The 13,861-nt window shown below is 53.3% G+C and overlaps 1 protein-coding gene across 1 annotated transcript in view; it reads right to left on the reverse strand.

Annotated features, from left to right (window-relative positions):
• ZFHX3 (zinc finger homeobox 3) overlaps positions 1–12,438 on the reverse strand; it is a 226,003-nt gene extending 213,565 nt beyond the window's left edge. Inside the window, exon 1 of the mRNA XM_084812478.1 lies at positions 11,821–12,438. The gene's annotated coding sequence lies outside the window, so the exon portion shown is untranslated. The remainder of the gene's footprint in view (positions 1–11,820) is intronic.
• Between the last annotated feature and the right edge of the window lie 1,423 nt (positions 12,439–13,861).

The following is a 13,861-nucleotide window of genomic DNA, read 5'->3' on the forward strand; positions in this document are numbered from 1 at the left end:
CAAGCATTATCCTGCATATCGCCAAAATGTGCATGTGCACAAAATCACTACATTGATATCCCTCCCCCTACACACGCGCACGCTCTGATAACGATTAACTCTTTCCACTGACTTACTGGGAGAGAGGACTACAGAGCCCAAGAAAGCCCTTTGATACAGGGCTAAATGCAGGAAGGAAGAGCACGTGCCACATGCTTCAAAATTCCCAGGGGAAGTTGCTGCCTCTTTAGTCCTTGTCTATCTCCACACACACACACACACACACACACACACACACACACCCCAATGCAGTGGGAGGAGGCAGACAAATAACAGCTGCTCTCCCTACCCCAAGTGACATCTATGGCAAAGATTAAACCTGCAGACTCTGACAAATGACAGACCCTTTCAGCTGCCTGGTGCCATTCCCCCACCCTCCGTCTGCTCACCCCAAAACTGCATCCTACAAAGAAAACAAGCCTCACATGAGATGCCACATCTCAAGCCAGGCTTCCTGCTGTGGGCCTCACAACATACCAGCTCTGCTTCCTGACTGAGATGGACACTAGTCCCAGCCACAGATCCCACAACATAATGGCAGGTTCTGGAACAGGGCCGGTGAACCAGACCCACCTTGCAGGAAAGACACATGGTGAGAGTACAGAGAAGATCACCTAATACAGACGCCAGCCAGAGTGCCTGCTTGACTGTGTTGTTCACATGACAGGAGCGCACCTCACAATTCCACCTCTTGCGCTTTAAGGCAAGGGGAACCCCATATAAGTCCAACAGAGGAATAAAACAAACCCTCGCCTGCAGCTCCACTTCCTTTCTCCTGACAAAATACCTCGCTGGCAGAGGCTGCCCGGCTTTCTCCTGCACGGCTACATTACTGAGCTGACGGGCCCAGCCTCCACGCGCCGCCGAGAGCCCGAAAGTGCGACAGCGCCCCAGAGGCTCCCGGTGCCACCTCCAGATTCCGTACGGCGCTTAGCCCCGCTGGTGCTGCCCGACTGCCAGGCAGCGGCAGAAACGCTGGACACAGGAACAGCAAAACCGGGGTGTGATGTGAAACTGCACTTGATCAAGGAGGACGGAGCGTCTTATGTCACGCAAGATGCCTCATCTGGCTTGGAACAGCATCCAACAGATGCCCAAGAGCCTATTCACTCTCCAGCTGCTGCTGAGCCTTGCCAACAGCTCAAGGCTCCCAAACCTCCCTCCCACCTTTTGTACCATAACAAGCCCAAGAAGTCATCCCCAGAAACCAGCTACTCTGACCACAGAAAGTATCCAAGGTGACTTGGCACAGACAGGAAAGATGTTCTTTCCCTCCCATCAAAATAAAGGTCAGTTGAGCTGCAGCTTCAAGCATCTCTCTCTTAAGGAGTCCCCTGAGCAAAGCCTGAGGAGGAGGGAAAAGGCTGGCTGGCTGGCTGCACTACAGAAAGATAGAAGTGGAATGGGGCCATGTTGCCCTTTATGAGAAGACCAGACTCCACATTCGGATAAAAAAGGAGACTTTCGCCACCCGACTCAGAGCCCCTTTCTAGGCCCAAGGTGATGGTTTTCCTTCACTGGCCAATCAAATTGCTCCCAAATGGGAGAAATCACAGGAAGTACATTGCAGCTGATGCCCCATTCTGAAATGCCAATGAGCATGGGCACTGCTCCTTATGGCAGAATGAAGACTACGGCAGTAAGAAGCATTTGTGTGGTCCCTAGGCCCTCACCACCAGTGTTATGCAGACACAATGATTCTGGAAATCTCTCCCATGCACCACATTAGCTACAATCCCTGCCATAATCTACTTGAGTGAGAGTGGCAGTCAATACATCCTTGGCAGCATATATCATCACATGGCCCCCAAATAGTGTCATGGATGAAGCCTGAGTACCTGCAATTGGCCTTCCCTTCCTTCCAAAAACCACACATCCTCCCCTCCCCCAGAGAAGTGTTTCAGAAAGGAAGGCCTGGAAGGGAACAAAGAGGCAAGTGCTCCTCACCCAACAGTGGACGCTGCTAGGGATGCGCGAGAAATCGCTCTGTTGAGGGGTTTTGTTTTGTTGTTTTTACAGATTTACCCAATTCACACCTCCCAAATGCAGACCCAAAAACAATTTCCAGTCAGAAATTTCTGAGATTGCAGTATGTTCTGCGAAAGGAAAAAAATGTGCTCAACATGCACACATTTTAAAAATGAGCAAAGAAAGATGCATGCATTTCCAAAATGCACGAACACATCTTATTCAATGGGTGCATGCATCCGAAAGTATGTATGTTTAAAAATGCTCACAAAACTGTGTACATAAGAACAGCCCTGCTGGATCAGACCAAGGTCCATCTAGGCCAGCTTGCTGTTCACACAGTAGCCAACCAGCTGCCCATGGGAAATCCACAAGCAGGATACAAGTGCAAGAGCACCATCCTGTCCATGTTCCCCAGCAACTGGTGTACATAGGGTCACTGCCTTTGATACTGGAGTTACCGTAGAGCTATCAGGACTAGTAGCCATTGATGGCCTTTTCCAGGCATTTGTCCAAACCTCTTTTTAAAGCCATCCAAGCTGGTGGCCATCATTACGTCTTGTGGTAGATTAATGTGTACATTACAAAAAATGCATATCAATGTCCACATGGACTTTAAAAGAATGATGAACTAGTGCAGAAATGGGACAGAACAAGCTTGACCTCAAAAAACCAACCATCTCAACAAGACCAAGATTGATAGAGCCATCCATTCCTATACGCAACACAGGCACCTGAGTAGCTACGATGCATACAAAAAGAAGCCATTCACAGCATCCTGTCATGCTCTAATATGACTGCAAAGCAGAATGGATCCGCAGATGGGGGATTGCTTGGTGCTCAGGGTAGCCCTCCTATTGCATCCTTCGGAGCAAACTGAAGTAGCTGCAAGCTGGGACATAGATCAGCAGAGCCAAATCTTCCCGTTCTCTGGATAGATTTAGCCCCATCCCAGTGGCATTCCTCAGTGTACCCTTTTACTTTCTTCCATAGAAGTGAATGGCTGCTAGTCACTTCTAAAGGAAAAAATAAAGTGTGATTAGTATCTGTGCAGTACAACCCCCCCACAAACACACATTGCAAACTTCTGCTCTTGAGGTCTCTGTAATACAAAGGCCCTCCTGCCTTCCCTCCTCTCACTCAGCTGCTCATGGGAGGGCAGGAATAGTCAGTTTCCAAAAATCTCTGTTATGCTCAGAAGGAAACACACAGAAGCCGGGGGATCTGCTTCCATGCAGGATGGAGGGAGGTTTGCAGCCAGGCTGCTAACTGGACTTGCCACAACACATTACACTCCTACTTACAGGAGTGTCCAGGCTCCAGAGTGCTGCCACTGACCTTTAAAGCCCTAAGATCACACATGGAAGGTAACGGCAGGGATTCTCCCAGGGGACAGGGCTTGAAGGTCAAGCCTCGCCCCCGGAGGAATCCAAGGACACGCTACGGGCTCAGAGGTCACATGGTCCCCCTCCTCTCCATTTTATCCTCACAACAACCCTGTGAGGTAGGTTAGGCTGAGAGTCAGTGCCTGGCCCAAAGTCACCCAGTGGGCGTCATGGCTGAGCGGGGACTTGAACCCGGGTCTGCCGAGTCCCAGTCCAACACTCTAACCACTACTCCCACTACGTGCCTACTTTTAGACAAGAAATGAAAACAGTTCTGTGTATTGCACCTTTGAAATGCAATGGGAGAATGAATGGCTTTGGGAAGCTGTTTGCTGTTTTGCCATACCTGTTAGCCAGGTATGGCACTTCCTAGTGAAAAGGTGAAATATGGGTATTTTCAGCAAAACTGAATACGACAACTACTATTAGCAACCACTAGAACTATGGGAAAGGCAGCAATGGAGCAGCAATTCACAGCGAGCACAGCCAAGGCTGCACAACCACTTGACGGGGCGTAACCTCCTGCACTCAGCTCACAGCTGGGAATGGCCCAGCCCTGCCTTCATCACTGCTGCTCCCAGGCAAGTGAGGCAGAGGCTGGGCCTTGAACCCAGCCCTGGTCCCCCTTTGCCTGGCAGCAATTTCCACCAGCTTTAAGAACCTCCGTATGCCAGACTGGGGGAGGAGCCGGGGCTGGGGGGATGTAGATCCTTGGTTACCTGGGATCTCCCGCCCCCACAGATGCTGCTACCTGTGAAACCCCTCTCTCTCCCACACCCTAACACGCTTATGAAATTTTACAGGCACGTATGTAGCTTGAAGTAGCAGACGAAATCTGTGGCAATGAAGGCTTGAAGGCTTTTTATACTTGCAGCAGGGGCTGCTGAGTCACCCATCACTACATATTTGGGCACAAGGCCTCACAGTAATTGACAACTAGAAAGCCAGGAGGAGAATGGTTACGTGAATGTATCCTTCACAAGGAGCTCTGCAACATTTTAGACAAATCTATGCTATTATTACATAATTAAATTGCTCTACAGGTTCCTGAAGTAGTGACAATACACCATTTTCCCTTGTGACAGTTGATACACCACAGCAAAAACAATCAACAGGCACCCATCCAGAATCGACAAGCTCCAAACTGCCAGGCTGGGGGTTAGGGCCAAAAACATGCACTTTAAAGCCTGGTGAGTCCCTGAAAGTATGGATGGCAAGAACACAGGCTTCAGGGAAGGGCCATTGCTCAGTGGTTCAGCCCCTGCTCCACATGCAGAAGGTCCCGGGTTCAATCCCTGGCTTCTCCAGGTAGGGCTGGAAAGACTCCTGCTTGAAGCCCTGGAGAGCTGCTGCCAGTCAGGGTTGACAGTACAAGGCTGGATGGACCGATGGTGCGACTCAGCAGAAAACCATCCCTGACATTCCTACGAAGGTTAAGAGCACAAGAAGAGCCCTGCCGGGTCAGACCAGGGCCCACCTCGTCCAGCATGCTGTTCACACAGTGGCCCACCAGCTGTCGACCAGGAACCCCCAAGCAGGGCATGAGCGCAGCAGCACCCTCCTGGCCACGTCCCCCAGCAACTGGTGCACGCAGGCATCCTGCCTCTGATCCTGGAGGTAGCATACAGCCGCCAGGACTAGGAGCCACAGACAGGCTTCTCCTCCAGGTCTAAGAACTTCGGAGGAAGGTTTAGACTGAGGAGGATGGAGCAAAGTCAAAGGCACCTGACAGAATCTGCGGCAGGTTATGGAGCCCGGAACACCCCTCTCCCTGCCACAGGCGTGCTCACTTAGCGCAGGCAAAAACACCCGTGCCCGGTCACCTAAGTCACCACTCAGAGGCTGCCGCTTGGACTTCCTCTTGGCCTGCACCATCCCTGTGGCACACGCAGCTGAGATCTGCCTCACAGGGCCAGTGCTCACGTGTGGTCTTCCTGAGGCCCAAACTGCCCCCCCTAAGAGCTCAGGCTCTCAATTTGCCAGCATACCCTGGTGCGGGGGGGGGGGGTCACATTTAGACATCAACGAAGCGGAAGGTTAATTGGAAGCTCTCAGCCCTGCTGCTCCTCTGTTTGTCTCTCCCGCACCCTCAGCGCCTGCTCTCCTTTCTGTGCAAAGCCTGACATCTACAGTTCTGTCTGGCACAGTCAGGGCCTCCGATACAGCGATGGCGGGTACACAACAGCCATGGGCTCCCCCAGCAAGCACATGCTTTCGTTCACACACAAAGAACAGACAAGGAGCTTGCTTGCCTCCATCAGGCCTCCCAAAGAGGCAGCCACTGAGGGGCATCGGCCCATTTTGTTCTCAAATTTGCCATGGGGTTGAGAAGCCTCGGAGGAGCAGCCACCTCAGTCCAACTCGGGGTCTACCAGGAACGTCAAGTTGCCCATCTACCCCCGCTTTTTAGGTGGTTAGAGGCTGACCCTTCATAGATGGCCCCATTTGGGTGGCCCCATTTGGGAGACCCCCCTAGAGGCTCTTTTGGTTCAGCAGCACCAAGCTACCTAGAGCTCTAAGGGGCCTCCCCAAAGACTTCCCTCTCTACAACACAGTGGCACCCGTGGCCTGCTTGCTGCCTTTTCCCAGGCCGCCATTACCCTGCTTCTTCCAGCAAGCCTCTTGGCATATTCCCACACACAGTCATCACTCTCCCTAGACAATCTCCATACAACACAGCCCTCTGTCGGTGTCCACAACAAAGCATATCCCACGTAAAAGCACATCAGCAATGCACCTGAAACGGGCCTCCAGATATTTTTGCAACAGCTGGCTTAGGAAGAAGCAATTTTACACCTTGAGCAATACAGACAGATGGCTGCAGCTTATTCACCCCACTGACTGATACAGGCATCAGACAAACCTTCCCTTCTCGGAGAGATTCTCAAACACCTCAGATGGACTAGGGAAGTGGAGAGCAGAAAACTGAGCAGGCCATGAGGAGCTTTCAGGCAATGAGACACAAACAGGAAGACTGTCATTAATAATGGCTTTCCCAGGGTGAAACTGGTAGCTTTCGGGCAATGCCCAGAAGAAGCCCGGTAGTCTGCAGCTTTAAAAATCTATCTGGGAACTCTTCTCCAAGCCTATCCAAGACAGGGTGTGCACTCAAACCACCACTCCCAGCAAGCTCAAATGGCTTATGAAATAAAGCTGCGAAGTCCAAGTGTTAGGGGTGCAAGTTCTTCAGCCTCTCAGGAACAAAACCCTCCAATTATGAAATCTAATGGCATTGCTTTAATGTCTAGGGACAAGGTGCTTTTTGAAGGTGCAACCACAAAAGCTGATCAAGACCACACTTGAGACAAGTGAATTCAGAAGCAAATGAGCAAGGCTTCCCAACTCAGGAGCATATCCAAAGAGAAGCCACCAGAATCCCTCCTTTTGCCTCAGAGCCTGGAGTAGAAATAGCCACCTGTTACCTAGGATCCCTCCTCCTTCATGCACCCAACATGCTACTATCACAAGTAATCCAGAGGCTGCCACGACTACCCCTTTGGCTCTTGAAAGCCCATCTCCACAGCCTAAAAACCCTGGTTGGAAAAAAAATGCAAAGGGAGAGTATGCATTAGCTGCATTCCCTGAAACATATACAATATACCCCCAGCTTGTGTCAACTTAAAGAACCATTGTCCTTTAAGTTGTGGTTGCTGTGGAGATAACCACTTCACCAACAGACATTTGCCCCAGGGGAATTCACAAGAAAATGTGCCTATGGTAGAGGCCTCTTTTCAGTGCCAGAACTCTAACCAAAAAACAAAGAGCTCATCTGATCCTTCTGTGATTCTATGAACATTAGCACAAGTGGACCAGGAAACCCCTTTCCTTAATTTTCAGAGAGATACCTTCAGTAGCTCATTAGAAGACTGGTTACTCTTTTCAAGTGATCCCAGCTGTTGTTGATTTTTTTCACAGCCACCGCCTGCTCCCCCCCCCCGCCCCACCACCCCAATATGTGCAGTAACAGCCCCTCAGCTAGATGACCGTGATCACTAGCTACCAGCTTTGTATTCAAAGGGAAGATCCTGGCATATCTGAGTTTGCAGCCATTTAGCCTTATAGCATCCTCTTTTTTGTTTTTTAAAATTACAAAAGCAACAAAGCACACGCAGGACTTGGTTTCCCACCCATTGCAACTCCATCCATGTGCCTGGGCAGCCTTCCTGACAGACTGTGGTACCATGGCCACAGCAGCACTACCCAACACATGGATTTTCCGGACAACAGTCCACAACAGCTCTATCAAAACCATCAGAGTGTGCTGCACAGAAGCCTATGCACGGATGCTTCGATTTCCATTCTTCCAACCTGATATGACAGTCTATCAACAACCCTACTGTGGTTTGGTTACTTCAGAGATTCACAAAAAAGTCAAGGAAAATAAACATTTTGAAGCCATTGGTTGCACAAAGAATCCTTTGTCACTCTCTTTTCCTTCCTTCACAATACAGAAGTGCAGGATGGAATCACATCTATAGGAATGTAACATCAGAACATTACAGAAGATGACAAAGTCACATTTTCTAGAAAGATCTTGGTTTATCTTAATTAGCAAAACCCAATTTTTTCAGAACACACCCACACAACGGCACTGTCTGGCAGGAGCCTTGAGCAACTGAATTCACCCCTGGGGGAATTCCAGACATGAACAATAAGAAGCTCCTAAGACCACCCCCACCAGTGGCTTGGCTGAAGGGAGCCCGAAAATCAGACAGGAGGAGCCAGGCCCCGCTTCCTTTGGGAACCATCTTGACTGGCACAACCGTTATGCCGATGGCAACTACTGCTGCTGCTGATAAATCAATTACAGATTTGAGTTTTCCCTCCCAAATGGCCTTTGAAAAAAAGCACCAATTTGTGCTAATCAAAGCTGAAGTACCACACCAAAAATACTCCTCCAAGAATAATACAGCCGCCTAGTTGAATTTTCAGTGCCAATCTCAAGCCAACAGAACAGGGGGATACAAGCACACATAAGGGATTATAGTGTTGAAACAGACACTACCCAGAATTTCTAAATCAAGTTAAGACACAACCCCGTTCATGCCTTTGTAACGCAACACATTCCTTGTAAAAAGCAAACGCAGTAGCAGTGCCACAACGCAGGCCCCTATCCAGGCACTTGCTTTGGAGACAGCTGTTGCCACTGCAGCTGGTCAACTACTGGCCAATTTTCCTAAAGGGAATCTATTCCATTCACCTCCCTCAACTCAAATGCCACAAGATCAAGGCAGATGGAAGCAGTGAGAATTAGCTCGGGGAAAAAGAGGAAGAGTTTAAAAAGTTCGACAAAGGTCTGTGCTCTTGATCCTGGACAAACTGGCTCCCTGCTCAATGCGCACGGACAATAACCATGGGAAGGAAAGCTGTATATGTAGACTTCTTTGGCCTGGCTGAAAAGCACCTTAGCTCCATCCCCCAGTAACAAAAGGCCAGCGCCATGGAAAGCGACCTGGGGTTTTCCCATCAAGCCAAATGTCAAGGCCATTTCAGCCTCGCCTCTGCTTGGCTGCAGAAAATCTGAGCAAACTTCCTAGCAGCAATCCTTCCTCCACACTGACCATACAGAAAGCTTTTTTTAAAAAAAAAACAAAGCCGCTGCCCCCACCCCGCCCCAACCACAGAAGAGAAGCTCTTGCTTTTCTGCCCTGTATGTCTTTCCTTGCCGACAGCAGCCAATTTCCCAGCAGAGAATGGGGTGAGCCTCAGAGAGTTGGCTTTGCTCTCCAAAGAATGTCAACTGACCAAAAAGAAAGGAGGGAAAATACATTTTACATTCAACTGAGGGCAAGGAGCAGCAATGAGGGGAAGGGGAAAAGCCCTAAAACACTTTCCTTCTTTTCACAGCGGGCACCCCACTAATGCTGGCCTCAGATTTGCAAGTGAATTGAAGTTGTCATTAGAACTTAAAAAAAAAAAAGAGGAGAGAGAGGGGACGGAAGAGAAAATTAAAGAAGGGGGGGAGGGAAAGATGCAAAAGGAAGAAAGGGAAACTGAAATGAATCATTGTCTGACACTGTGGGCCAAGGACAAGCCACAAAAGTTGATGCCCGAGTGTTCAGCTAGACCCTAAGACCACAGAGTGATGAAAATGCACCACAGGACCCCCAAGCCACTGAGCCCAGATCATGCTCTCCAGTTGCACTGCCAAATGCCTCCATAGGCTCCAACTAAGAACTGGGGAGGGCACAACGGCTCAAATGGGAAAGGAAATGACATCAGCAAACTAGTGGACCTGTTTAGAAAAGACCAAAACAAACTTCTAAATATTTTCCTTGGACAAGAAACCTGCCACAAAAAGCCTTAAGAAATGCCACTAACCAAGAGCTGACGTACAGCTCCAGAAGAAAAATATGGATGACAAAGACCATCCAGGGGAGGGGGGAGAATGCCAAGCAGAGGAGGCCGCAACCGTCCCTCAGCAGTTTCCCCTTCTGTGAGATTGTATTTGTATTGCTAATTATAACTAAAAACCAAGCTCAGCATTTCACTTCATACAGGACCAGACAGTGCAACCAGGTTGTTCATACTGAATTTTTAATGCTGCCAAGTATTCAGTTACATAATAAGAGAAGCTGAAGCAGAGAGCAACGCAGGGCCAGACGCTGCCACCAAGAATGCACAAGAACGGGACACAGCTGCTTCCAGCCAGACCTGACCCCAGTGCAGGTGGCTTACTAAAACAAGAAGAATTAAAATAAAATTAAAATAAGGATTGTTCACTTGCCTCTTGCACAGTATTCTCCCGACCAAGGTTCTGAAAGAACCCACTGCTGCAATAGCTACGGCTGATATTGAAACTGTTGCCTTTGTAATACTGGAGAAACACACACGCATGAAGCACACATGCAACACATGCATATCATACATGTACACATACATACACACACACACACAGACAGAAAGACAGATGTGAATGTAAGTGAAGCATAATTTTATAGCAATTTTAAATACAGACAAACACTAAAGCATACTTTCCAAACAAACACCGAACCTTTGTTGCTCCTCTGTGCAATACCCCAAGACTGTAAATCTATAACCACTGCAATGATTTAGTGATTAAAAACATGATAACATATTGTGTAACTGAAAACCACAGAATGCCTGCCAACACTCCTCCTCAGACGCAGGAGAAAAATACAGAAAATGTGTTGCTCGCAGCAATCTTCCTGAACTTGGATAGGTTTTAAACAGGAGGAGAAAAACCTTCAGACCCATCACAAAAATGCTGGTCGCAATCTCCATAAACATTTAAACCGGCAATCAGCTTTTTGAAAGAACCTGTTTCCCTCTTCCGTCTCTCTCAAATAAAAGAGAGCAAAAACATTCCTTTCTTCTAAGTTTGCTGTAACTGGAATAGCGAGTCTTGTGTTATGCCCTACATATTCGGAGTTGCTTTGTAACAAGACACGGAAACCAAACCTTATTTGCTCAAACTCCATGGCCCGGGGGGGGGGGGGGGTCTCCTCTTCCTGCAGCAAAATGAAAATTAAATAAGAATCTAGAAATACTCCTCAAGGCAATCCCGGCCTTTAAAGCGCCAGCCCGTTCCCTTTCTGTCCTCAGCCCCACAGCAGGATTCCTGCCCTCCGAGGAGAGAGTCCCCGACGGCTGGACCCGGGGCCACGGCGAGCTGGAGGGCGGCTTCCGTGGGCGCTTCGGCCCGGCGCTTCGCAGGACCCAATGCGAAGGTCTGGGCGAAAAACGCACTTGGCACCGATCACCGCAGCCCCCGGACATTTTCTTTTCCCCCAAAGGACACGACTCGGGTTGCTCCGAGCAACTGAAAAAGGCGCTTCTGCACATCTGTAGGTGAGCTGAGCACAGGGCGCCCCAGCCCTACGCCAGCCGGGCAAGCGGGCCGGGGCCGGGGGGCGCCTCCGCCTGCCACTCTCCGGGTGCCCTACCTAGGCGTGAGGGGGCGCGGGGGGGCCCCGGGCGCCAGCGACGCGTCGGCGGGCGGCGTGCCTGTGCGCCTCCTCCGGGGCAGGGGCTCGCTCCCCGAGCAGCGCGGCGAGAAGGCCGGCGGAGGGGAGCCGCGGCGGCGGCGGCGGCGGCGGGCGGGCATCGCAGCCATTTCCCGGCCACCCTCTTCGCTGCCCTATCGATTATGCAGATGGGCCGATCAATCTGCCCTCTGCTGGGCCGAGCCGAGCCGAGCCGAGCCGGGCGTCGAGGCACTCCTGCTGCCCGGGCGAGGCGAGCGAGGCCGGGCGGCAGCCCGTCCGCCCGCCGGACTCTCCGCCGCGCCGCGGAAACGGCGCCCAGCCCGGGCAGCGCCTCCGCCTCGTGGGCGCCTCGCCCCGCTGCCCGCGCCGGGCACCTGCGCGGCGAGCGACACGAAGTTTGCGGCGGGCCCGATCCAGGCGGGGCCGGCCAGCCCCATGCAAAGCAGCCCGGGCGGGGCGGCGGCGAAGTCGCCACTTACGCGGCTGGCGGCGGCGTCCTCCTCCCGCCTCGTCGTCCTCTTCGCCCCCTCCCGCTGCTGCGGCTCCGGCGAGGCGGCTAATCCCGGGCGGCGGCGGCGGCGGCGGCGGCGCGGCAGATCCCATGAAGGCTGCGGGAGCGGCGCCCTCCGCGGAGCAGCCCGGGGTGGCGGCGGCGGCGGGGCGAAGCGAGCTGGCCAGGGGCGGCGGCGGCGGCGGCCGGGGCCGTGCAGGAGCCGCTTCCACTTGCGCTGCCGGCGCTGCCGCCGCCGCCGCCGCCGCCGCCCAGCAGCAGCATCGTTGCCGGGCGCGGGCGGGCGGGCGCCCCCCGGAGCGAGCGAGCGAGCGCGGAGCGGAGCGGAGCGGAGCGGAGCGGGGCGAGCGGGCCCCCGGCGGGCGGGCGGGCGGGCGGGCGGCGAGAGCCGGGCTGGCGGGGCGGCCGGAGCAGGAAGCGCCCGCGCTCAGATCTGCTGATTGGGGAGGGAAAAAACTCTTTGGATCTTTATTCTGCTAATTAGTTTCCTGCAAAAAATGGCTGATTAGTGCAGTGCGCATGTGCCTCATTACCCAGGCACGACGGGAAGGGCTAATTAGCCACCTTCTGGATCAATAAGATTCAGCCCAGGCGGCGGCGGGGGAGGGAGCGAGCGGGCGAGGCAGGGAAGGGGGGCCGCGAGCGAGGCAGGCAGGCAGGCAGGCAGGGCGGCCAGGAGGAGGAGGAGAGGAAGCGCGGGGGAGGCGGGGAGAGCGCGAGCCGCCCCCCCCGCATTCCAGCGGGCTCCGCCGCCGCGGGGCCGCCTCCCCTCCCCGCCCCTCCCCCGCGGCAGGACGGGGCCGGAGCGGCGGCGGGAAGTTGCCGGGGAAGTTGCCGCTCGGCAGGAGGAGCCCGGCTCGGCCGCGGCCCCGATCCTCGCGCGCTCCCCCCGCCTCCTTCCCCCGCCGGCTGGCCGGCCTCGCCCGGCCGCGGGAGCGCCGCCCGCCGGAGGAAGCGGCCGCATTCCTGCGCCCCCGCCGCATGAGCTGCGCCGCTCGCTTGGGCTCCCTGCCGGCGCCGCTTCCTCGCCCCCGCCGAGAAGTCCGGCGGGCCGGGGAGGGACGAAGCTGCCGGGTGGGGGCCCCGCCGGAGGCCGCGCTCTGCTCCGCAGCGGCCCTTCCGAGGAGTTCCGTAGCGCGCGCTCGCCCTGGCGAAGCGGGCGCGGCAGCGAGTCAGCCCGGGCGGGAGCCGCTGCCGTCGGCTTCCGAGGGCGCTTCGCGGGCGCTCCGCACGTCGCTCGCTGGCGGCGTCCTGCGTTTCTGCTTGGGGTGGCGAAAGAGGCTCGGACGCAGCTGCTTGCGCTAAGGCTCCTGGTAAACACGGACCGCTTTTGGGCACGAATTATCGATTTCAGCGTCACTCTTCTAAAAGGGGTTTTTGTATGTTTTAAACTCGCTTCCACTGCGCCACGTACTAGAGTTCTATCGGTGTTTTAAGATGTCTCTTAGGTAACAGGAGATTAAAATTGTAAGTACCGCTTTTGACGCATCCCACACGCGCTGCTGGTATAAGTGTATACATTATATGACTGCCTGTGAATGGGTTGTAGCCAACGTTAGCCCTACTTAGAGGAGACCCATCGGAGTGAATGGGACTTAAGTTACGCTTAGGTTGGATACAACCCAGTGCAACCACAGGAAGCATGTGGAGGTGCCTGTCAGCCCCACAAGGATCTCTCCGGGTGCTTTGGGGTACTTAGCACCAGCACCTCTACCAATCTGCTTTCTCAGTTATCTGGGTTTGATGGAGGGGGAGGGTTAAAAACAATCCCTCCCCCAGAAGGGAGAGCTCTCTCGATGTCCCTGGGCACCATCTCCCTTTTCAGTTACTGGGCTACAGTTTCCTTTCCTCATGAAAAGAAAGCAGAGTCAATCTGAGTAGTAGGAATGCCTGCTGCTGCGGTGTCTGGCGAGCAGAGCTCGCTCGTGGGTCTCTGCAGAAGGCTACCGGGATGATGGTCAAACCGAAGGTCTCGCCTCTCTACAGAGAAGATGGGGGAGGAAATAACA

This window comes from Heloderma suspectum, chromosome 8 (genome assembly GCF_057233095.1).
Source record: "Heloderma suspectum isolate Gila_16-S chromosome 8, 16-S_ref, whole genome shotgun sequence".
NCBI lineage: Eukaryota > Metazoa > Chordata > Lepidosauria > Squamata > Helodermatidae > Heloderma > Heloderma suspectum.